The sequence below is a fragment of the Cygnus olor genome, chromosome 5 (genome assembly GCF_009769625.2).
Source record: "Cygnus olor isolate bCygOlo1 chromosome 5, bCygOlo1.pri.v2, whole genome shotgun sequence".
NCBI lineage: Eukaryota > Metazoa > Chordata > Aves > Anseriformes > Anatidae > Cygnus > Cygnus olor.
The window spans coordinates 10,888,009-10,912,073 of NC_049173.1; the positions used below are offsets into that span (position 1 = coordinate 10,888,009).

Consider the following 24,065-nt stretch of genomic DNA (forward strand, 5'->3'; position numbering starts at 1 on the left):
GGATACGTGCAAAACATAATTGAAGCTAATACTCTTTCATGCTTTGCTCTAAGCACACCCAAAGCTATATCCTGAATTGATTCCAGTGTCTCACTGCTTCTGTCCTGGCTTAACTTTTCATGGGTCCTCATCAAATTTAAGTTTTCTTCTGGGCTCTGCTCCAGTTGTCTTTGGGGAAATCTTGTTAACACTTTGTTACTCAGTTTCATCATCTGTAAAATGCACAGGAAAAGAAACTACCGCTTTGTGCAGCTGTTGTGAGATGAGTTTAATTCTTAATGGCGGGTTGAGTGTGATGGTTAAGACACTTTGGAAATGAGCAGCAGTGAAAAACTTCTCCCATCATCTTCTGAACTTTAAAGATTTGTTACCTGTCTTGTCAGGGTGCCCGGTGATCAGAGCAGTGTCTCGGTCACCACGGCTTCTTGCAGACACCGAAGCTGTGAATTCCCATTGCTAATGCAGTGCAGATAGCCCAACTTTTGATTTTCACCTTTGGACAAAATAGTGCACGCAGCTATTTGGCCTAGTTCAAGGGCCCTGGTCTGCAGTGAGCAGCCTTGGTTTAGACAAGAGGCAACAGTTCGGTAGGAGTGACACACTCAGTGCAGCCACAGGAGGCTGTGAGCAGGAGGGAGAGGCCTTACAAGAGAGTTTGCAGCACGTTGTCCTGCCAGGGTTTCTGCACAGAGGACAGAGGGTTCCTACCAGGCTTGATTTTCGGCTGTGCGCTCCTTCAGAAGATGTCCTTTCTGTAATGCTTTTGTTCTGGCCCAAAGGTACTTTCCTTAATGAAAGATTGATATTGATAAACCTGCATTGCCCACAAGAGGATCTGGGATGATCACAGAAAGATGAAGACGACATGTCTGCAGGCTTAGTTAGCCTGAAGGAGAAAGGAAGAGAGAAAGAGTGCTTGCCCCAAGGAAAGTAAGAGGTGCAAGTGCTAAGCCTTAAGTAAGGGAGGTGACTTTTTATAGATTCTGAGGCTTTCTGGGATACCTGTGAACTATGTACTTCGATATGTGGATATTAAGGCGATGGGTCCTACAGAGGAGTGAACAAACATCAAGCTGAGTTGTTACTCTCTCTATTGCAGAGGAAACCGTCTGTGAATTCATTGAGCAAGGAAAATTTTTTCAAGCTTGTAATTGTATTTCTGATCTGGAGCATTCTGGAAGCGATGCTGTGGGAAAGTCTGAGTCACTTTATACGCTGCTGGCTGAACGAATGTGGGCTGTGGTGGGAGAAGCACTCCGTGGAAGTGATAGGATGCTCCTGGAGCCGCTGCAGTCAGTGGGTGAATCGCTGAAGTGGGAGAAGCAGAAGGAAGAGGAGTGGCTTGGCCGTGACCAGGAGATGGAGTCCATTTCCACCTGGCACCCAAACTTCTGGAAGAAAGATCTGGAGGAGAAACTGATGCAGTACATGGCAGCCCAGATTCCCCACTTTGTTCCCACGTGTAACACCAATGAGGCTGCACTAAAACAGCACCTGAGTCAGCTGGAAACAACATTTCTTCCCAACCTGGAACACAAAAGCGGCTTCTTCAAGGAAGCAGGACTGCTTGTCACCTATGCCCAGTGCTGCCATGCCTCTTTGTCCTCTCACCTTTCCACCCTTACTGACAATAAGCACTGTACTTTCAGCCAATGTCTTTTAGTTTATGAATGGTGCCTTAACATGTACAAAAGGTATGTCTGAAGGACTTTCTTTCCTCTACAGGTTTTCTGTGTCTCTCTAATCTTCAGTTCTGAGCACAATCTCCATTTCTTGTTAATGCAGTGATTTTCAGGGCATAAAACCAGACAGATCTTGCTGAGTTTAGATTTGCCCATTGCCTGTTTTATCTTCTGTTCTCTCAGAACCAGAAGCTTTTTAGTTGTATTACTGCCTCTGTCTAAATCCCTTGTACTGGACTCAGGGTTTTCCCTGATATATGCAGATAGGATTTCTCTGCTGGACTTCTGTTGGACATGCGCACAGAGTCCTCCTTTCCTGAGCAAGCTGATGGGAATTTCTTTTCTCCTATTAAGCCTTTTTTAGCAAGCCCCAGAATGGTCCATTTACTCCAGAATAATTTACTTTTGCCTTGATGTCAGCATTATGCTCTGTGGACTTCTTTTGTAGTCTCCTTGGCTCACTTGCTGTTTTATCTGGCTTGCAGTCTGACCAGTTGTTTCCATATTTCCTGCACTCAGGCCACAGGAAAAAATACAGCAGATCATTTAATTCATACCCAAGTTTGGGAAAATGGTTGTGGCTTACTCGGTGATCTGAAAAGCAGCTCATCTGGGACCTTTTGGCCCAATGCAAATTCAAAGCTTTCCACCGAGAATTCCTGCAGGTGTCATCGAAGCCTGGAGCTACTTTGCTTTCTTGTGATTTCTTTTTGTATTGCAATGGTAGATGAGGTGTTTCATTCTCTGTGTTCATGGTTACTTTGCTGCTTAACAGCTCCGATTTACTGATTTCCTACTAGTTTTCAGTGCTTTGGCTTGTTTGGTTGCTTCCATCCCCACCTAGAGCTTCTCTGTTCCTTGTATTAATTGCACCATAAATACTTGGTCAGCTGCTAATCAGTTCATCAGATGGGCTCTTCCCTTAACCAACCCGTGAAGGAGTGGGACAGCGTGATGGGTACACATTGGTGCATGTTGTCCTCAGAGACATGGGAGACATGAGGCCAGGACGCATCCCTTCTACTGCTATTTTTATGGGTTTAAAATGGTAAAATTTTGATTTTGGATAAGATTAATGTATTGATGAAATACCAAAAACTTACATGAAATTGGAGATGAATAATTACTTAATTTAAATATATAAAGAAAAGCCCAGAGACAGGAAAAATGTGTTACGCAAACGCTGAATTTCTTCAAGAAAAAAAAAAAAAAGCAAGAGCAGCCTGTGGCTGTGTTAGGGTCAGAAGACAGTGAAGAAAATGGAAATGAGGAGAGATGCCAGACTGACTTTAGGAAAAATAACAACAGTCTTAACAATTTGGATTCTTCTCTCTGAATACAGTTACAACCTTAGTTAATGCTCATGTGTAGATGCAATTATCCTCGTCTACAGGTGCTTTTTCTTATAGACCACTTTCCATTCAGGTGGAATATCTTACACTTGTAAATTTTTGCCTATATGGAAGTGGGTTTGCATAGCCGCGCCCAAGCCCAAGAAGGAATTCAGCAGCAGGAGAGGGAAGGGGAGAGGGAAACAGAGAGCAAAAAGTATAATTCGGGCAGCAAATTTAGGAAGAAGGAAAAGAAACAGCAAAAAGGCATAGTCAGCCAGAGGGTATGAAAGAGATGTTCAGCCGTGTTGGGGCTGCTCCAGCACTGCAAACACTGCTGGATGTTTGCTGCGTGCCGGGTGAGCCAGGGACACAAAGCAGGGGTGCCAGGTGGGAGAAGGGCCGTGAGTCACTGGGAAACTGAGCTCTTGTTTTCTGCACACAGCAGCAGCGGGACATGCCTGAGACCCAGGCAGACCTCCCAGCACAGCCTTGCCCTTGATGTACAGAGTCTCGTGTGGATTATTTTGAAGACAGAGGAAAAGTTACTTGCAGTCACCCGGGTAAGAGTTCAGTAGTTTTACCCCAATCTGCCTGTTGTACTCATCCCCTCGCAGCCCTCTCCAGCCTGCTAGACTGGCACTGCTGAGGTTATAACAAAGATTATTTCCCGAGCCCAGCAAAAGAAAACATGCAGCTAGTGCACAGGGGGCACAGTCCTTCTATAAGGTCTGAGCAGGGCATCCTGCCCTGCAGTCCCACAGACAACCTCAGTTCAAGGGCTGCAGCATCTCCTTTTCTCAGCAAATCTCCCCCTCTGAGAAGTGCTGTCTAGGCACGTGGTGCACCAGCAAAGCAGGGGAGATGTGTTACAACAGTGGGGAGTTCCAGAGGAAACCATGGTGTCTGGAAATTTCAGCAGGGCCTTTCAGATTCAGCCAAAGCCTAAATGCAGCACAGGGAGTTACCACACGGATCTTCTCTCTCACTTTCCCTTTCTACTCCTCCCTGACCCCCCCTCCCTGAGCAAAGGAGGGGAAACTCCATGGCAAACTGCTGAATCACCTGAGGGGGAGCGCTCTAAATTGCAGAGATTCTCAAGTCCCTTTCCCACCAAGGTTTTCATAAACATGGGAGTAGAGGCACCAGCTGGTGACAATATGCTTAAAACCTACTGCTTTCAGTGTTTGACATTAAGCATCTACGGGCTGTTTCAAATTATTACCCCGGGGAAGACCACGTGTTCTTAAGGGCTGTTTTTAGCACTTATTTCAGTGAAGGAAATGACTACACTTGGGGTAGTGCCGGTGAGGTTATCTCAGAGCATGCCACTGAGTCACTGACAAACCCTCAAAGCTACTGACTAACAGCGATGAAGAATTTAAGTCTTTTTTTCTTTTTTTTTTTCTTTTCTTTTTTTTTCTGATGTAATGGCTGGAGGAAGCTTTTGTTTAACATGGGCATTCTGCTTTCCTGGTACACCGTGCACTGAGCTCACCTGGATCTGGCGGTGGCTCTGAGTGCTCGTGCCATGGTGCTCCAGGCTGGCTGCATTTCTTCAGGCATGCTTGGATCTGGAAGCGTTGCAGAACTGGGATCGCTGTGGAGCACGGTACAGCACAGGCCCAGCTCAGCTCAAACCTGGCCAACTTTGGACCAGCCCTGGGTTCAAGCTAATAAGCTTAAGTGGACCTGAGCTCACTTCATACGGAAAAACTGTTCATGTCTTTTCACTCAGCTCAGTGGCATAGCCTATAAAACCTGCTTTATTCCTCTATTTCTTTTTCCAGGATAGTTCGACACCTCATTACTCCAAATATATAGGAAGCTGACATTGAGCAAATACCCTGAGTTATCACTAGGTGATCATAATGTATAACTGTGACTGTAAATCATACAATGCTGGGTTTGCCACTTCAATGGATGACCACATTTTTCTAAATGAGAAGTGTCTGAGCAGAATAAGCAATTGCCTACTTTGCCTGTGAATACCTGGCTTTGTCACTGGGAGTGCCAGCCTGGTACCTGTGCAAACTAAAAGCATTTTCAACAGAAGTGATGAAAGCTGTGACCACATCAGAGGGTGCTGGCTGCTCAAATGCCATGTGGGGTTCCAACCTCCTAGTGGGGAACATGGCCAGCTCTGGGTACAGGCAGCATTACCTCAGCACCGACACCTCTAGGGCAAGGGGCCTGTGTGCCTTTGAGGGTGCAAAGCTGGTGAACTGGAAATTATGGTGCAGTTGACGGGGTTGTTGATGAGTTACCCCTGTCCTTATGTACTGGGGAATGTGACATGAACGAGGGGAAAACCTTCCAGTGAGAAGTCAGGGTTCATTCTAATACTGAGAGGTGGAAAATGAACTTCTGTCCCCTGCTTCTGTGGCCTCAGCTCAAAACTGACTGTCCAAAACCAGGGCAAAAACTGGAGGAGGGTTTAGAATGACTTGCAAAGGATCACTTGGGTTAGTGTCTTCTTCCCATCGTCCCCCTGTTTTTTCAAGTAGATGAAAAGAGGACTGAGACGTGCATGTGCTTTGGAGAATTTGGGCCGAGGCCCTGCTGCTGCCCAAATGAACAAGGCCGTGCAGTAGTTCTGCCTGCTGGTTTGTCAGTGGTGTGCTCCCACACGTGTTGAACATCTTAGACAATTTTGACATTTGGTAACGAGGTAGAGGTCTCAAGGATGTTAAATACTTGCATGTTTAAAAAAAGTAGCGATTTGACAGATGAGAGAGACCCAAATTATAACCCAGTCCTGTGTGTTTTCTGAGAGGCAGCAGCTGGCTGGGCCATTAGCACCGGTGGGCTGGCCATCCGTGGACCTAAAGCTTTTATAGCACGAGGTACAACATCTTGGTCAAAAAGGGAGGACAAGGAAGAAGCTGGAGGTTATTTATGGGCCTGCTTGCTACATCAGAAGTTTTGGTCCTCTCCATGCTGGAGCTCTGGGTAGCCAGTGTCACCGCAAGGGCTAAAAACGGGCAAGGTTATGCTAATTCAGACACTGCCCGATCCAAAGGAACTAGGTACTCTGTCTCAACAAGTTATTGCCTTGCAGAGATCAACTAAATGTGTGCTTTGTCCCATTACGGAGCAAGACCTCCGTGTTGGCTTAAACTGATGCATTTTGCTTTGCAGCTGGGGAGGCTAGAAATGTTTGTGCAGCCCAGCTGGTATCTGTTATCTCCGCAGATGGTGTTAACACAATTGCCCACAGTCAGGTGATAGCAGTGCTCTGGAAGAAAGGAATTTTCCTTTGGTTGTTTACAACTGCTTATTTGCCTTTGTTTCATGCTTTTTCAATGAATATGGCAGAGCAGTTGTTTTGAATATACTTTTGATGAAATTCTTAAGTGACAGTCATAAATTTCCTAATTCATCAGCCAGAAAAGAACAAAGACACAAGGGGAATGTCAGACTTTACATTCTTTCTATTTCTTTGGCAAAAGATGCAGAAATGAATGAGTAAATGAGCCTGGCTTTTGAGTTTAAAGCTTCTATGAAGGTCAGATCGTGTTTTAAGCAATGAGCCCTTTCTCTGCAGCATTAGTTTTGTTTTTATAGTCTATTCAAAATAACACAAGCCAGCCAAGTCTTGGGAAATTTCCCATCCTGCAGCCTCATGGAGCTCATCTCCCTGTGACAGTAGCTCCAAACACTAACCCGACTCCTATTTGCACTCACACGTCCCTGGCTCAAGTGAAGGAATGCTTTTAATTAGTACTGGCTGGTTCATGTGGGTGCTGGCTGGAGCTAGGAAGGGTGGAAAATCTCAGCTACAGTAGCTGGCAGTGCAGCGCTGTGTCTAAATGTTGTTTTGCTGTGTGGGTGCCTTCATTTGAGCTAAGCTAACTAGGGAAAGCTGTAGATAACCCGAGCTGACACAGGGATGAAAGGAAGCTGCAAATCTTTTAAACTCAAACAAACAACGCAGAACAAAGCAGAACAATGTTATTAGGTCAGCTGGAAGCCAAGCTTTGGGTTAAATGAGATGGCCAAAAAATAGAGGCAGAAATTCATCTAGTCCAAATGCATAACGAGAGGCTGGGAAACCTATCTTGTTATAAATACCATTGTATCTCAACTGCTTTTTTTTTTTTTTTCCATGTATATATGTATTTAGAAGGAAGTAGGGAAAGCCCTGGAAGAAGCTTTTGACATTGGGAAAGCCCCTTGTGCAGATGCTGCGGTCATTCAGGTAAACTGGGGGGTAATTGAAAAGCTCACATCCTTTGGGGCAGTCACGTTGTTGCACACAACTCTGTAGGTGTTTGGCAAGATCCAGTTTTGCCTCTCTTGGTCTAAGCTCCGCGTGTAACAAGCTTGCAAGTTAGCTGCCATATTTAAACTCCATCTCTTTACCCCAAACCTGTTTTTCTCTTGTGCACGTGTAAGGAAAGCTAAACTAACTGAGGAAAGGATGTCTGAGATTAGCTGATTCATGTGGAAGCTGCATTTACACCTGGATTTCCATTTAACACTGGAAAATGGTGGCGTAAGTTAGCCAGTCTGCCCTCTGTGAGTTCTGCATCGCAGCAGAGTGCTCTTATAAAACAAGTGGGAGCTGCTGAGTCGTGGCAGATCCCCTCATCTGGCAATGCAAAGGCAGGCAGTGTGTTCCCTGCTGCCCCGACTGGTTAGGTAGTGTGAGGGATGACTCCAGAGCATAACGAAATTTGCTGCTCAAAGGGCATCACAGAAGCATATTGCAGATTTATGAACAGGGGATATTTGGATCAAGACCTGCAGGAGGCTTCAAATAAATCCTAGAGTTTACATGTGGACTCAAGTGATGCTAGATGGAGATCAGGGCCAGCTGACGTGGCCCTCATATCAGCTGATATGTTGTGGATATCGTCCTTGTATCTCCAACATCTGGCCATGTCTCAGCACGGATGGCTTTGCTGTGCTGTGTACATAGCTGGCAGTTTCGAGTGCTCTGGAGCAGGTGATGAAAAAGCCTGGATAAATTGGCAACCGTTATGAAATTACCGCCTCCTCAATTTTCTCAGGCTGACACCTAAAGATCAGATAGCAAATGAGCAAGGTGATGTGGAAACTCATCATCTGTGGTTTCCTGACACTTCGGGGAACCGTGTTTTATCCCGTCCCTTTTGGTGAACTTTTACATCTGTTGTGAGCAGTGGAAAAAAACCTTCCCAATGTGAGTCACCCTTTGTCTCTCGCTGATGCTTCCCAGAGCATCGGGAGAGCACAGCACACAAGTCCATCTGGCTCCCTTTATCCATCTGGCTCTCTTCCCCTTGCAAGCTTTTGTTTCCACGGAGCAACTAATGGACAGCGTTAAGCTGCCACCTGCTCGAGCCTGCCCGCTGTGGGATGGGTTTGGAGCTGTCTGGCACAGCCCGCCTGCTGCAGGCACCTGGGCCACCGGACGGGGTCAGAGGGGCGAGACAAGCATCTGGGGGCTTAAAGCACGTCGCTGTGTCAGGCCTGAGTGCTGGAGGTGGGCACCGGGCACCTGCCTTGTTCAGACATCCCCGACAGAGGCCCTGGGCACACCGTTTGGGCTGCCTAACCTTTTCTGGTGGCTGCACCCAGATTTATCTGTGAGGGTGAGCCACACAGACCTGCAGGTGTCCCCACAGGCAGCAGATGTTGGTATGCTCTGAGCTGCAATGCTGGACATGGCAGAGAGTGTTTGTAGGGATAGACTTTCTCCTGAGCACAGGACTTTACACCACCCTGTTCACTGCAGCGAAAGCAGTGGTAGCAAAGTTGTAGGATCAGGCATTAAAATCAGACTCCTAAAAATACTTTCAGTCACACAAAACTGAAAAAGAAGTTGTTCCCTAGAAGGCAGAGGGATTTGCAGCAGAGTAAAGGATGGGATGTATTCCTGATCACTGTATAAGGAAAAAATAGCTTTGACCCGTTCTCCTCTCCTGCCTCGAATCCACAGATATTCAAAGAGAAGACAGAGGCTGCCCTGCACATCAGCGAGAGCCTAAGTGAGAAGGTGGAAGCTGTGTGCCTGGAGGAGTGCCTGAGCTTCCTGCAGAGGTAAGGGGGATGCTGTTTTCCTCATCAGCCTGTCCTCAGTGCCCGAAAGAAAGAAATCCTGATGAGACTGGTGGTTCTGTGTCCAGCTTGCTCTGCCATCACCCCTCTTATGTTTTATGGCTGTTTCCCAGAAAGAGGGGCAGCCGCGTGGCTGGTGCCCAGGCATGTTGTTTTCTCCTGGCTCCCTGTAAGGGGGAGAGCTCTGCCCCATTGTGCTTCTCAGAAGACACATGCCTTGTTCTCATCCTCTGCCTTCTCACCATTTCTTCTGTCTCCCTTCATCTGCATTTTAGTCTTAGGCACCTCCCTCCCCTTGCATCGTGCAAGGCAGAAAACACTAATAAATACTGCTGGTTGTAGATGAAGCGTTTCAGAAGGAGATGAGATTTAAGATCTTTGCTCTGCACATTATAATGGGAAGGAAATTCCTGTAAATCAGAATTGTCCAGGAGCTGTTTGTGAGCCTGAAGCTGTGAGGGAGTGGTCAATAGATGTGGGTCGTGCGTGCATGCTGAGGCTTTTACTGTTCTGCAGCTTTATCAGCAAAGCCTGAGTTGCTTCCCAGAAGCAAGTGTTGCAGCAACAGCAATGATAAGACAAATCCCCTGCTTCTTAATCCATAGAAGTGGCATCCAGGCAGCTCAAGGGCTGTTCCCATCCCATCATAGTGCTCTCTTTCCTCACGAACTGGGCAGGACAGAGACCATCTTTGTCCTGCTCTAGGTCCCCCCTCAGGGACTGAAACCACGTGCAATAAAAATACAAGCAACCACAGAATATTTCTCCTGTTGGCTGCTAGGATAGTGCTGTCAGATGTGTTACAGAGCATACGAGCTTGAAAATATGTCTTTCTCTTTTAATTTAGCTATGAAAATGAAGTAAGAAACTTTCTCCAGATTGATGGCTGCCCTGGGATCTGCAGCAGCTTACGGATCCTCGAGAACTGCTGCATTTTCAGGTTAGAAACCAGACCCCAGTGGCACACCAGGCAAAATGAATTTTCTGAATTTTCTGTGGGGACATCGTCCTGGCCAGCCCTGCCGGGTGCTGTGTTGTGGTTCCCTTGCCATGCCTGATTCTCCCTCGTTAGGAAAGCCTCATAAATGTTGCTCTGAGACTCATGTGCTTACGTACGTCAAGGTAAGCCCAAGCTTAAGTGCTTTGCTGGATGAAACCCTGCCGAATGCACCAGGCTTTCCCCGGGGTTGTTAGGAAGGAGGGAAGCAATAAAGCACAGAAGGCTGGGGGAGGCTGTTTGCACCTACAAGCTAATTTCAGAAGTGCTTGCAGCAATGGGAAAACAAGGTTGCTTCTGTTCTTCCTGTGTAAAATTATCTGAGGATCTCTGGAGTCAGCAAAACGCCCAGATCCACCATGTGCACAGTACTTCCTTGACACTGGAACGCTGCCTTGAGCCTCGGTAGCTGTTTTGTTTGATGTATGTCCACATTGCTGCTGCTGGATCCCTAACTGAATACTTATGAGACTCTTTTATGTAATTCTTCACAGAGATACTGAAAATGAAGTTACACAATGAGCTTATCCAGAAAGTAAAATGTCTGGTTTCAAATTGGTGATCATTTTAACAAGGTTTTGCTGACTTGAAGACTGTTCTGATGGGATATAATTCTTCATCATGTATTTGCAGGGTGTCAAAGGCATACAGGATGCTCACCAACCCTCTCTTTGTCAAGGCCACTTAACGCCTTCTAATTTTTTGAAAATCCTAGCACTTTTACTCATTTAAGCTCATTAGTGATGGGTACAAGTGGCATTTTTATGCTTTTGAGCTTTTATGTCCTTGTGACAGCATCTTAATGTGGGCTGTCCAAACTATGTGTATGTATGTGGGTCACTGAGACCCTGTGCTAGCCCTACACCCCAGCATGTGCCAAATATCCAAATATCCAGACAGTCACGCTGGTTATAGTGGGAAGAGTTTTGATCTGAGAGAATAGCCTGATGTGATCTGATCAATTGTTTCCATATTCCTTTTTGTTTTTGGTACAGAACTGCCTGGTGTAAGCTAACATACATTTGCAGTGCCAGCACTGGTCAGGATGCTAAGGTAAAAGGATTTCTATACAGGATGGAAGATGAGATTACAGAGCATTTTCTGCAGACAGTCACTTCTAAAGTCAAGGTATGGGAGACCCATGTTAGCACTGAATATTTTCATACTGCTGGGCAAGCACCCCCTTCATTTTCATGTCCTGATTGGGAAAGGATTAAAACATGGTGTGATCTTCAGGCCCAAACAAGGATTAAAACAAGGTTTGATCTTCAGACACTCCTCTGCCTTGTCTCAAGCTGCGTATTGACAGCTTCATCTTTTCCAGTTCCACTTGTCTGTAGTATTTACTGTTGTGCTAGAAATAGGTACCCCATGCTTCCCCTGGGGACCCAGGCCCCAAGGGTTGAGCTCCACTTGATGCCTATTCATCCCCTGCAGCTGGGTGTCTTCCTGGAGCAGTGATAATTCACAGAGCTAATATCACACAGATACATTTTACCCAGGATTAGAGCTACTGCCACCCATTTTTCATAATTTTAGATCTTCTAGGTTTGGGCTTGAGAACTTAATACATCTTTCCTGATTTTGAATTGGTTCTGTCTTTCATGTTTTTGCTTTTCTTTGACATAAAGGAACAGGATGCTGCAGCTTGCGGAGGAGTCTGCTTCTGAGAGCAGAAAGAGCGGAAGCACAGTAATCCACGTCTGTAGCCTGTGTGGTGTCTCCACATGTGCACCCTTTGACTCTGTCTGTCCCTTTTCCTCAGGAAACACTGAAGGATCACTTCAAAAAATGTGACAGTGGTTTCAACCACATCCTGAATCCTTAAAGCAAAGCTTTTTGGCATTTGGGAAGAAAAAAACAGACATATATGAGGTAAGGAATAACAATAAAGAAACAAGTAAGAAAGTAAGAATAAGATATTCAGCAAATTACTAAAACTAGTCCGTGAACCTCCAAATTACACAGTATTTCAACATTAATCCAAACTACCATTTTGTCTATCATTAAAAGGGCTTTCCAAGATCTAGTGGTCTCAGTTCAGTTCCTCAGAGTTGGATAGCTACTTTGCCAGGACAGCTAGGACCTTCCTGTTATCTCAGCAGAGAAACCAAGACATGAAGGAAGGGGGAAACCGAATGTGGGAACATCGGGCTGTCTCTGACACTGCCATTGCCCCAGTAGCAGTATATTGGGAATCCTTTCAGTTTCTAATGTGCTTCAACCTTGGTAGTAAGGCACATTTATCCCTTTGGTAGAACGGACCCATGGATTGGTGAGAAGTCCACATCCCCAGAGGATGTATTCTCTCAGGAAGAGTTAAATAAGTCAGGGTTAGCGAAGTAAAACTGCACAAAGTACCTACATTTTTTCACTTTTACAGTAGCCTACAACTTGTGTAGTATCTCACAACACGCTAGAGTCTGGCCCTTCAGCAGATTGGTACCTGGAGTATCCTCTTGTGCACAAAGGTTGAATTCACTGCTGCTGTGCTATACATGGATCACTAGGCATTGGCTCCCTTTCTCTTACCCTCTAAGGTCTGCAGGCTTTTTGTTAGTGCTGGTTTTAATTAACATTTTGAAATGTGGAAAAAGGTAATGGAACAGAAAAATGGAGAGCTATTCTGATGTTGCTCAGAGCCCGTCACTGGATGTTGTGTCACATTAGTGCTGGGGTAAGCAGCAGCTCAGTGGTGGAGCGCTACACCAGAGCTGTCTGTGACTTGCTTTGTCTGTTTTGGGCAGGGCTGGGGATTTCCTGTACCCTTGGACTTCAGCCTAAAACCGATCTGATTTCCACTGCTAATGAAAATGGCTTTTCTGTGTAGCAGCCCATCTCCCCTTAGAGACATTCACTCTGCCTCCCTCTTCATTTATTGCATGGCCTGAGCACTGAGGTTTCTTAGCAGACTGTGGCTCAGAAGTGCTCTCGGGACTTCTCTGTGCCCAGCCACAGCTGTGTGCCCTGGGGTATGGACCTCGGGTGTGTCCAACAGAGATGCTTCAGGGAGGCTGGATCTTGCTTTGTAGACCATCCCAAAGCTATGTGATTGTTAGCTCGGGGCCAAGCCCAGTGTCACTTTGCTGCTCTGGAGTGTGAGTGCGACCTCTGGCTCTGCCACCTGGTCCCATCGCTTTTGTTTGGATGTCTCCACACTTACCAGTGTCATCCACATACTGCTTGGAGTTACTGCATGTGTTAGACCAGGCATTTTGAAAGGATACTTAGGCAGAGAAATGGGACACCCATCTGCCTGGGCCATTTATCACCTGCCTACGGTAGCCAGCATCCTGTAGGTATGGTCTGCTGGTTGCTTGTTGTCCTGCTTAGTACAGGGAAGTTAATTTGGGCTTCTTTGCTCTGGAACAGGCCCTCGTCAAGTCTGTGAACATCATCATTATTACAGAATATGTGCAAGCCCTCCTGACCACTTCCAGGAAACCATCTTCTGTGCAGAGGAAGAAGATTGTCAGCAAGATAGAAGAAGATCACAGGACGCTGCAAACCATCTTTAAAGAGTGCTTAGTAAGTCTTTGATATGGTCATGGGTATGCTCTCTGTCATCAAGATCAGTATCAGAAGAGGAAAAGGCTCTGAAGGCAAAAGAAAAGCTTAAGAGGTCTTACCACAATGGCATTTAGCTTCACAGAAATGAAAGTCAGATGTGCTGGAAGACAGCCCGTCCTATCTGCCAGAAGCTGTTAGTTTATAGTTTTGAAATGTGTGACTAGAGCAGGCAAGATTCACACTCCTGACACTGAAATAAGGACGATCCACATTCCTCTAAGCTGGTAAGATAGCTCCAAAGCTGTCAGCTCCCCCAGGCAAGCCCTTTGTGCCTTGCTGTGTGTATGCGGAAGAGGAATGTGCATTCACATCCCAAGAGTTGTGTTCCCACCTCGTGCTTTCCCTTGAGCCTCTGGGATGATGTACTGAATCAGCCGCTCCACAGCTTCTGGGGCTTCACCTTCTCTGCCCCATACGGCTACCCCTCCTCGGACATGGGATATGTATGTTGTTACCTGTCCCTCTGGCCTCTTCCTCCCTGCAGGCCCTTCCATGGATGCCTCTGTCCCAGCCTCCCAGAGCTGGGCTGATCTGTGCACGAGCCATTTCTGTCTGCTACGGTGTTTTTTCAAGGGTAGAAACACGATGCTGTTGTGGTTGGTCATGGTTGCAGGGAGGAGTGAACCTTCATGTCGAGGTGAACACCTCAGACCATTACAAGGTAAAGACGTGTTGCAAAAGGAATAGGTAGGGTATAAAGTATATCCACACCTTTGAAGAAAACTTGTGGGGAAAAAAAACAACCAGTAGGTCTGAATCACAGAAGCAATTTTGGAAGCCTAAGAAAGCCTCCTTACTTAATTCACAATCCTGTGTAACTGGCAGTTCCCCACACCGTGCTGTCACATGCTTTGCTTGCTTCTCCAAGGACAGGCACTGCAACACCAACAGCCTGCTCTGTGGCTGCTCCAGCAGGAGAATTGGCTGCCGTGCAGCACCCCTCTGGCACAGCTCTTGTGCAAATGCAGGCTGCGAGTGCCCAGGCACGGCACTTCATAGGAAAGCTGAACCGTGCACTGCAGTAACAATTGCAAAGGCAGTCTGGTAACAGGACTTAGTCGTAACAGAGCCAATAATAATTCTCGGCTTTATTGATTTTAATAATTCCACAAATTCTGACTCATTCTGATGATTTGTGAATTCAAGAGCTAGGGACTAGAAATTGATTTTCTCCCATATGAGACCCGCTGCAAGTCAGCTGTCAGAAATTCTGACTTTGTCCAAGTAATAAAATGAAATCAAAATGATAATTTGTAGGCTCCTCTAAAAACCTCTCAGACTCATTACAATTAATCCATTAGTTTCATGGCAGAAAGCTGGAAGCTGCTGGTGCTTTTAGCTGCAAACCTGCCTTTCCTAGAGCGATCAAGCACAGACATGTCAGTGCCTTGAGAAATCAGGGCATCGGGAACAGCAGGAGGATTTTTTTAATGTTAATTCTGAAGTTTACCAGTAATGCTGTGCTCAGCATCAGCTGTAGTTGATATGTGCAAGGACAGCTGGTTTTATAATGTAAACGAGATATGAGAAATCTAATTATCTAAGAAAACCCTATGTTCTGCTTTGGTGAAAAAAGTCTGCATCTATTAGTGCTGTTCCCCTTGTGTCCCTGCTCTGTCCTCTTTCTTACTTGATGTAGAAGCACTGAAAATCTCGGGGAGGAAATGCATAAGCAATTTGCAGGGGATAGCCTGATACTCAGTCAAATGAGGTATATGGTTACGCATGCAAAATATGTGCTCTTCTGCAGGCTGAATTTGTTGTGCAGTTGCTGCACAGGCTGCACCTGCTCCCTGCCCTGCTCTGCCCTCTCTTCAGGCTCTTCCTTCCACTCTGTCCTCAAAACACATTAGCAAACGCTTTGCTTCTTTCCTAAGAGCGGTGCATGTCAAAGGCACCTAAACACTGCTGACAAGACACCTCTTCTTTGTCTTTTTAGATTGCACGCTGTTTACCTCGGACCTTTCCTGTCTATATCGTGCTTAACAAAATCTGACACCTTTTAATTAATTAGCATTTGTAATAGTGAGCTTGCCAAGTATGAAGCCTTACAGTACTGGTGCATTAGGAGCTGAGTACAACCTGTGCACTGTGCAGAGCTAGACATGCTGTGTGCCTGCAGTGCGGAGGAAGAGAGAGAAGGCTGTCTTCACATATTACTGTTTTTTTTTTTTTTGATTTATGTTCAATGCAGAGATGAGCTGCACGGAGAATCCAGCCCGCTGTTTCTAATGCTCCATGGAGATCAGGGGAACCCGGGCTGCTTCTGTCCTAGTTTGGCAGCCCAGGCTCCAGGTTTGCTTTGTCACGGAGTCTCTGTTGACATGACAGCATCAATAATTCAGAGAAGCAATTTAATTGCATTACCACACCAATGAAAAATGTGAACAAGACCTGAAGCTCTCTCTAGGCAGTTCATCCACATTCTGTTTTCTTCAGCTTTGCTAAAAATGATGTGCATTTCTTGCTAGATTTATGAGGCTCTTTTTTTTTTTCTTCTTCCGTGTGCTCTGGTTTAGAGGGAGCTGGCCAGACACAGCATCTACCATCCATGCTCACACCCTTCACAGTGTCCAGCCTTGCTTCCCGTTGTTTTTCTGCTACAGGATCTGTGTCCCCTCACCTGCTCACCAAGGTCACTTTCTGTCCCTGGGCTTGTTCCAGGGCAGCAGAAATGCTGTCAGGTGCTGGCCAGCTGAGCTTGTTTTCACGCAGCTACAGGGCTGTAGTTACCTGCGGAGGGAAACCATTTCCCAAAGAGTGAGACAGGCTTTGAGAGGACAGGAGATGCAGGGAAAGGCCTGCTTTGGAAAAGGAACTGAAGAAAGGAATTATGCACTGCTGCAGGTAGTCACTGAGCCACCCTGGAAGCAGCCCGTGGTTTCTTTTTTTTCCCTTTTAACCAGGAGGGAAAACATGCACAGACAGTCCTGCAGAGCTCTTAACCCATGGAGTGAGATCCCAAGTCTGATGTGAGGCCACCTTTTAACACTGTATTTTGCTTTCCTAGTCCTGAACACACCTCTGCTTCTCTCCCCAAGGGTCCCGCAGCTGGTGCCGTCAAGGATCCCATAAAAGCAGTTTTAGAACTTATTCAAACTTCCGATGCCGAGGGGATGAAAATAGCCCTGCTGCCCATTCTCAAAGAATTTCCTGACCTAAGGTAAGGTGTTTTACAGGCTGGTTAATTTTGTTTCTGAATGATTATTTGCCACCAGAAGATCTATAGCAATATTAGTCCTGTGGGACTTTCTCATTGCAGCGTTCTGGGCCAGGCACAATATCTACCTTTGAATGAGCTCAATGCTTCCCATTCGCAGATGCAGCTTAACGTGGTTTTTAATTTTGCCAGACATTAACCACTGGAGCTGAGATGTCCAACCTTAAAAGCAAAGTATGAATGAAATTTCTACCAACAAAGCAGGAACACTGTGGAAAAATGCTACCTGAATGGACAATTTGCAGGCTGCATTGGTGCATTTTACAGCACTGGCACGTGTGGGCCAAATGTAGATTTCAAGACCATTTCATAACTTCCAAGCACTTGGTGTTTGGCTTTAACTCTTCATCAGTCCTCTTCTAGGTATTACTATTTCCACATAATCCTAGGTGTATTCAGCAAGAATACAAACTTCCATTTCTCTCAGGAATCTGTTAACAGAAATGAAACCCAACTTTTATTAGGAAGATGAGATTTTAGCTAACTGCATTTCTTTCAAATTCTGTTGTTTGTCACATCCATCTTAAGCTCTGATGTCTTCTTCTAGTGACTGTATTTTTCAAGTTAACATTATTACAGTGTAGAGCTCTCTGTCACAGGATGCTCTAAAGGCCAAATGTGTGAATAGCTTCAAACAGGGAGCAGACAATTTGTGGTAGATAATTGTCTCAGCGCCTATTCGACATGACAGTCATGATATAACCCCCAGCAAAGGAAGTCCCTTAACTGCAGACTGCCAGAAATGAAAAAAGAAAGACAAAGAGACCATGTTATGCTTGGCTTGTTTTCTATATTCTTTTCCTAAGCGTTTGCTTCTTTTGAAGATGCAATATTGAGCTATAAAGATATTTATCTGATGCAGCAGAACAGTTTGTATTCTCTTACTATATATATATATGTGTATACTTACTATGTGTATGTATGTGCAAAGGAAATAGAATAATATTATTTTGATCCAATTCTTAGTGGAGAGCATTCTGGTGTGAGTAGATGCACTGCTCTTGATTTCAGTAGATGTCTGTAGGTTTAAAACTATGTTTGGTGTGGATACATTTGCCCTGCTTGTTAAACAGACCAAGTTGTGGCCCGGCTCAGCAAAGCAATGCTGTGTAGAACAAAAGTCCTAAAACCCTTCAGATAACCAAAAAGTAACTCTATTTGAGGTGAGAAAAGATAATACAAGTACAAATAATACAAAGGATATCAAAAAACAGTTTGAGCAGCTTCCAAGTGTTGGTCTGGCCCAGAAATACCAGGTGATAGGAAGCAAGCTTTTTTCCTTGACTCTTTCACTGACCTGCCCTCTTATCCTTTGGAACAGGGAAGAACATCTGAGTGCCGTGTTGGACATCAAAGACTCGCTCAGCCGAAAAGACAGAGCTGCTCTCTTGAAGGCATTTCACGATAATTGTGGGGAAACAGAAACAGAAACAACCTTGCTTTTTGCAGATATAGAAGTAAAACCTAGAAAATATGGACTCTGTGGCTGCTTCTGTTGTTAACAAAGGTAGGCATGTGTATGTGTGCTTGTGGGTAACCTGCATACGTGCATAGGCATAGGCATTCCTGCTTATAGGGAGGTGGAATGCCTATGGCTGTAACATCACCTCCCTGAGCTCCTTGTTGCTATATACACTGGTTATACTTTCCTCTTTCTAGCTGCAAACTTCCACGTCATGAAGCATCACGCTGTAGGCAGTGCAGGGAACTGAATGCTCAGACGTGTGATTCAGGTTACAGCAGGGACAAAGGAGAAGACAGGGCTCTTTCTCCACATTCTTCCCTCCTGTCTGAGCTGCCCTGCAGCAGTGCTCCTCTGCAGCATCCCCTCCCTCCCAGCCCATGACAATATGTGCATGTGCAGGGTCAGCCAGGCAAGCGCTGGTGCCTGGGAGGGGAACTCAAAGGGGTTTTCCCCTCAGAGGTTCCCCTGCTCCTATCCCTGGTGCAGAGGGGAGGGGTATGTCAGTCCCACTGCTGTCCCCACTCCGTGAGAGCTCTGTTAACCAAACTGTTCTCCATCCTGCCCAGATGGCTGTGCTGTGCTGCCGATACTAGAGGCAAGTGTGCCCCCTTGGCTCTGAGAGCAGCAGCCGATGGCAGAAGGGATAGGGGTCAGAGGCATGGCTGTCTCTGTAATGTCTTAAATTGCCTCAGTGTGAACTGCCAGGCTCATCTGGAGCACCTGCAAGCTCTTCTATACATTCTATATGTGCAGTCTGTACCGTGTGTTACAGTCCTATTCGTAGATCTCCAAATCACCAGCCACCTTTAAAGGCCGTTACGTCAGTCCTATGAGTTTCCCAAGTGATTCTTTCACATTCACAAATTACTTTTTTTTTAGGTGGCAAGCTGCATCAGATCTTGAAACTAAGCAGGTCCTCATGGTTTAAAAATAGCTTTTAGTGGAGAGCAAGCAGCCATTTGCTTCACTTTAAATGATCTGTAGCTTCTTTTTAGTCTGAATTTGCCTAGCTCCAGCTCAGAGCAAGAGAATTTTGTTTAATCTTTGCCAGGCCAGAGCCCTCTCATATCAGAAATCTCCCTCAGTTAATATTTACAGATTGTTATCAGTCACCTTCTGTTGGATAAGCTGAATAGACTGAGTACCTCAGGTTGAAAAACACAGTCCCTTTCCACCTCCTCCTCTGCTCTCCAGTGTCACCATTTATTTATAGTTCCCACATTAGCAGATCAAGGATGAGTTACACAGAGCTCTGACCTGGGGCCTCCAGGCACAAGCAGACAGCAGGTTACCCTGTTAGCCGGGAGAGAAAGCAATTAGAGAAACAATAAGCAAGCACACTTTCCCTTCCTAATGAAAACTGGTTCTGATATAATTAACTGGCTATCAGCCACCCACTTGTATACCCTCCTTTGAAGAAACTACCCATAGCACCACCTTTGCTTTAGAAAAGATACTCAGGAACATGTTTTTAAAACACTGTAAATCACTTAATCTGCTATTTGCTGAAATCCCCTGGGTAAATAGGCCCTTAAATCCCAGAACTGGCTGTGCTGCAGTGCGGTGGAAGCATATTTGCAGCACAGGTTGGTAGTCTCAGCCAGGCTCACAGGTAGCAATAGTGAACTGCTGGAGGGATGTGCTTAAAGGAAGGCCGCCTTCCTCCCTCCGTCCTGTCCCCTCTATTTTGTGGCCCTGCACTGGGGCACGACCTGCAGGTACACCAGCCCCTATCCATTGGGAATCATCTGCTTTTTCCCAGTCAGGCATGCAATAGTTGTGCATATTTGTCCCTTCTGTAGACAGAGGTGGGAGGACTTTGGGAACTTGTTATCTTTGGTTGTTTGGTGTTAGCATGAAATGACCTCCCAGAAGAGGAGTGAGAAGGTTTGACTAGTGTGGGCAGAGAGACACAGGGATGCTGCCAACAGCTGTGGGCCCACAGATTGCATTAGCCAGAGCAGCCGAGGAACTGGAGATTTTCAACATGTAAACATTGATACAGCTTCATTCAGGAGCCTGTGAATAGGAGGGATGTTTTTGCCATTTGACTCTCTCAAGTGTTCTGATAAGTGCTATTTAATTACGCAGCTTTTTTCTTGCTTCCACTCAGGCCCCCTGTGAGAAACACGAGGTTCTCCCTCCCACGTGGCAGCATCTGCAATCACAGCTCCTTGAAAGCTTTGGGGACTTGTGCAGCCGGATGCATGAAGATGCCTGGCAGCTATGGAAGACAGAATTCCTGCACTTCTGCAGGAAAACCACACAGCCCAAATCCTACTCTTCTATGCAAAGTCCAGGTGGAAGATGATTGGGGTATGACAGAAAGACATTCCTTCAAAATGGCCTAGAGATTGCTGCTTAGCTGAGTCCTGGTGGTTATTCCAGGCTGTGGCACCATGGTGTGCAGAGGAGGAAAATTCCTCCCTGCCGAATTTTCATTTTCCCTCCCTTGTTTCACACAGTCTTGCATGTAACGAGGGACTGCTGCACCATGCAGTGTCCTAGCAGGCTACATGGCATTGCAACCTGCCCCAGTGACTCAGGACCCTCTGTCAGGATGTCCTGCCTAGCCCACGGGAGCATAGAGCAGCCACGGACATGGGGCAGGCTGGGGCTGTGGGCTTGGGCACGTGGATCCAGCCCCCATAAGCCTGAGGGGGCTTCCCCCTTCCCTTTCTCCAGGCATGTGAAGGCTGCAATCTGTTCTGGGGACATCCTGCCTGGGGGAAATGCGGCCTTTCTCTTCTCACACCAAGGTTGCAAGCCCCAAGAGTAGGAGCAGGGGACAGCACTTGGCCTCGTGTTGTCTCTTGTCAGGCTGTAGGACACGTGCAGCCTGCCACGGCTCATGGCAGCCTCCCTGCTGTGCCGGCTGTGGGATGGGGAGCTCATCTCATATGAGTTTCACAGCTGGCTCTGGAGCAGAGTTTTGCATTCATTTTTATACCTCAGTTTCTGGAAATTTCCTCTTGCTGTGGAAAGCAGCTCCTTTGGAGAGGGAGTAGAAAGCTTCATGGGAAGTGGGCAGTGAAAGGAGTTGTTTGTCCCAGCCTCTGGGCAAGGTCTGTGCTGTTTTCAGATGTAAATAGGCAGTTCCTCTGGGGAAAACACTAAGTTTTCTTTCTAGTTATCTATGGGCTGGCCACAACCTCCGAGCTGGATTTGGTTCAAGGCCCTCCTTTGCTATTGTGTTAATTTAGGTCATTACTGTCCTGCTCTTCTCTGGCTGTGTAAACAAGTGAAAAAGCTCTGCTACCTCAGACGTGCTGGTGCTTTTCTGAGCAGCCATTCCTGTTCCAACATAGTTTCTCCCCCTCATCTCTTGGCACCAAAATGGGCTCTTGCTTAACAAGAAAAGGGGCTAGTTTGTTGCATAACCTGCAAGCTTGTGAGGCTGGGGATGTGTCCAGCTTGGGGACTGTGGGTCAGCACAGGCCTGCGTGGGTACCACCACGCTTTGCAGAGCCATGCCATGTGAACAGCCCCTTCGGATGTACCGGCAACGAAGCCCCATGGGCTGGGGAGTGTTGTGTGTCACGCAGCCTGTGTCTCATATGGGGTTCCCGTGGGGCCGTCAGTCAGCTGGCTTTGACGTGCCGCCCTGGGGACGTGCACGTCCCGCACCCCAGGCAGCTCCTCCGCCCAGGGCCTTTACCGCAGACAGGGTCCATGGCCTGCGAACCTGAGGGAGCAGGAACAGGTTTCTGATTGTCATTAGCATTGCTTCTGGCACAGCGCTGAGCGTGTGAGTCACAGGGACCAGGAACGAACAGGCTGTTTAATCACCAGGAAGCACCGTGGGCTCTCAGAGCGCGGGGGCACTTGGGCATTGTGGTAATCCGTCATTACAGGCAGGACAAGAGCGTTGGGTAGACGCCCATGGCCTGCCTGTCCTTCCTGACTGCACATCTGCTTCTAAGGCCCAACTGAGGCATCTCTTGTGTTTTATAACTGCCCTGCATGTTTCAGTTACACATTTCCAGGACGTGGAAAGGCTCGGTGAGGCTGGCGAGGAGCTGCAGCCTGGCAGGGTGGGTGCGGGAGGGCTTTGTGGGGCGGTGGGTGCCTGTCACCATGTGCAGTGCTGCACTCGGAGCGGTGACGGCCCTGTCAGGCACGCCGGGTCATTCATCCTCCTGTGCTGCCTAATTGCACATTTTTTCAAGGGCAGGAAGTGATTACAGCCCCAACTTTGTGACAACAGGATTAGAGTCAGCCTCTGTTTATTGGAATTTCAATCAACGAACCTTCCAGAGGAAATAAATAAAAACCCCTCTGACATTTTGATCGCGTCTGGTCTAAAAATACTTCCACCGCATTTGAAAGATTCCTGCCACAGACGTTTTGATTGCTGCATCCTCAGTTTGACATTCACAGGCAGCAAAGGGTATTTCCCGCTGGCTGGCAGGGGCTGGGAGCCCTCGGGGATGCCTGGCTTTCCACTGGTGACCCGCAGTGAAATGGCCGAGGACAAGCCCCACGCAGTGGCACCTGTTTCACAGCTGCTGCTGTGCCTGTCCTTGCTGGGTGTGTGGTGACCAGGTGTAATCTCCTGCTCTGCACGTGTGTGTAGGATGAACACCCTTTTCCGTGAGGTTTTCTAATGGCAAATTTCTCCACCCTGTGTGTGGCATCAAGTGTCGTGGACAGGGCAAATAAAGGCTTCAGTTCAGAAAGGCAACCTGGGGCGGGGAGATTTGTGCACGAGGTCGAGCTCTGGTGGCATGTGGGAGGTTTTCTTGACCTGGGGCGCTCTCTGGGGAGGGGATGAGGGGGGCCCAGCAGATGGTGAGGGAGGAACATCCTCGGCCACCCGCAAGCCTCCGGGGGCGAGCAGATGGTGTGTGGGGAGGCTCCCGGGGGTTCTGGGAGGGGAGGCAGTGGGGGGTCCTGGGTCGCACAGGAGGGGAGAGCAGAGGGGAAACTGCCTGGGGAGGTTAGGCAGGAAAGGGAAGGCTGTGGGGATGGGGATTGAGTGATTTCTCTTGTGTCGTGGGGATTTTAACCCACTTTGCTGTGGGCCCTGTCACTCCCAAATGAATGTCATGCTGCTCCTGGTGGTTTGATGCTCCGGCTGCTCTGGGAGTTGCTCGCCATCCATTGCCTCTCTGCTTCTGCCCAAAAGGTGAGCAACAATTTCTCACCCAAGCCCCCACACCACCCCGGGCTGGGGTTTGGTTGCTTTGAAGTGCTGCACGCAGCAGAGCCTCGCGAGCCACCCCCGTCATTTGAGATCCCGTCTCAAAGGGTCACCTTCTGTGCTTGATGCTGAAGGCAGTGGAAAACAAATACTCTTTAATTACGCTGCAAGGTCTAGGGAAAGGCCTGACATTTGCTGAGGTGCCACCTGTGCTTCCCCAGTTTACCAAGCAGCTTTGCCAAGGGTGTGTGACACTGCAGGGAGGGCTTGACGGTGAAAAAGCAGGTAGGACTGAGGATTTGGGACATGCCGGCTTCTGTTGAATAGCAAATGTGCACAATGAGAATAAATCCCCCAAACCATGATACAGAGTTGCTTGCCGGTTGCAAAATTTTATAGTAAACTGGGTTTTATTCCCTTGCCTATGCCCTCCCAAGAGCAGTCTGATGATGCTGGAGACTCATGCGCTGACCAACACTGTCCAGAATAACCTGCACCCGTCTTCGGGGCTGTCCAGCACCCAGCTGGGGAGCGGTGTCTGGCCCATAGGTGGGGACGGGGACACACGAGGGAGCACAGCAAAAGCCACCCCGGCTAATTCCCCTGTGGAAA

General features: G+C 47.2%; 2 long non-coding RNA genes across 2 annotated transcripts; both read left to right on the forward strand.

The window, feature by feature from the left end:
* The first annotated feature begins 3,447 nt into the window (after nt 1-3,447).
* Nucleotides 3,448-9,024, forward strand: LOC121071199. The gene is made up of 3 exons (XR_005820436.1): nt 3,448-3,576; nt 7,140-7,214; nt 8,940-9,024. It is a non-coding gene; the product is annotated as an uncharacterized LOC121071199 (long non-coding RNA).
* An 881-nt stretch (nt 9,025-9,905) lies between these two features.
* Nucleotides 9,906-23,111, forward strand: LOC121071458. The gene is made up of 7 exons (XR_005820609.1): nt 9,906-9,998; nt 11,051-11,183; nt 11,821-11,930; nt 13,428-13,583; nt 16,667-16,788; nt 18,167-18,352; nt 20,424-23,111. It is a non-coding gene; the product is annotated as an uncharacterized LOC121071458 (long non-coding RNA).
* The last annotated feature ends 954 nt before the right edge of the window (nt 23,112-24,065 follow it).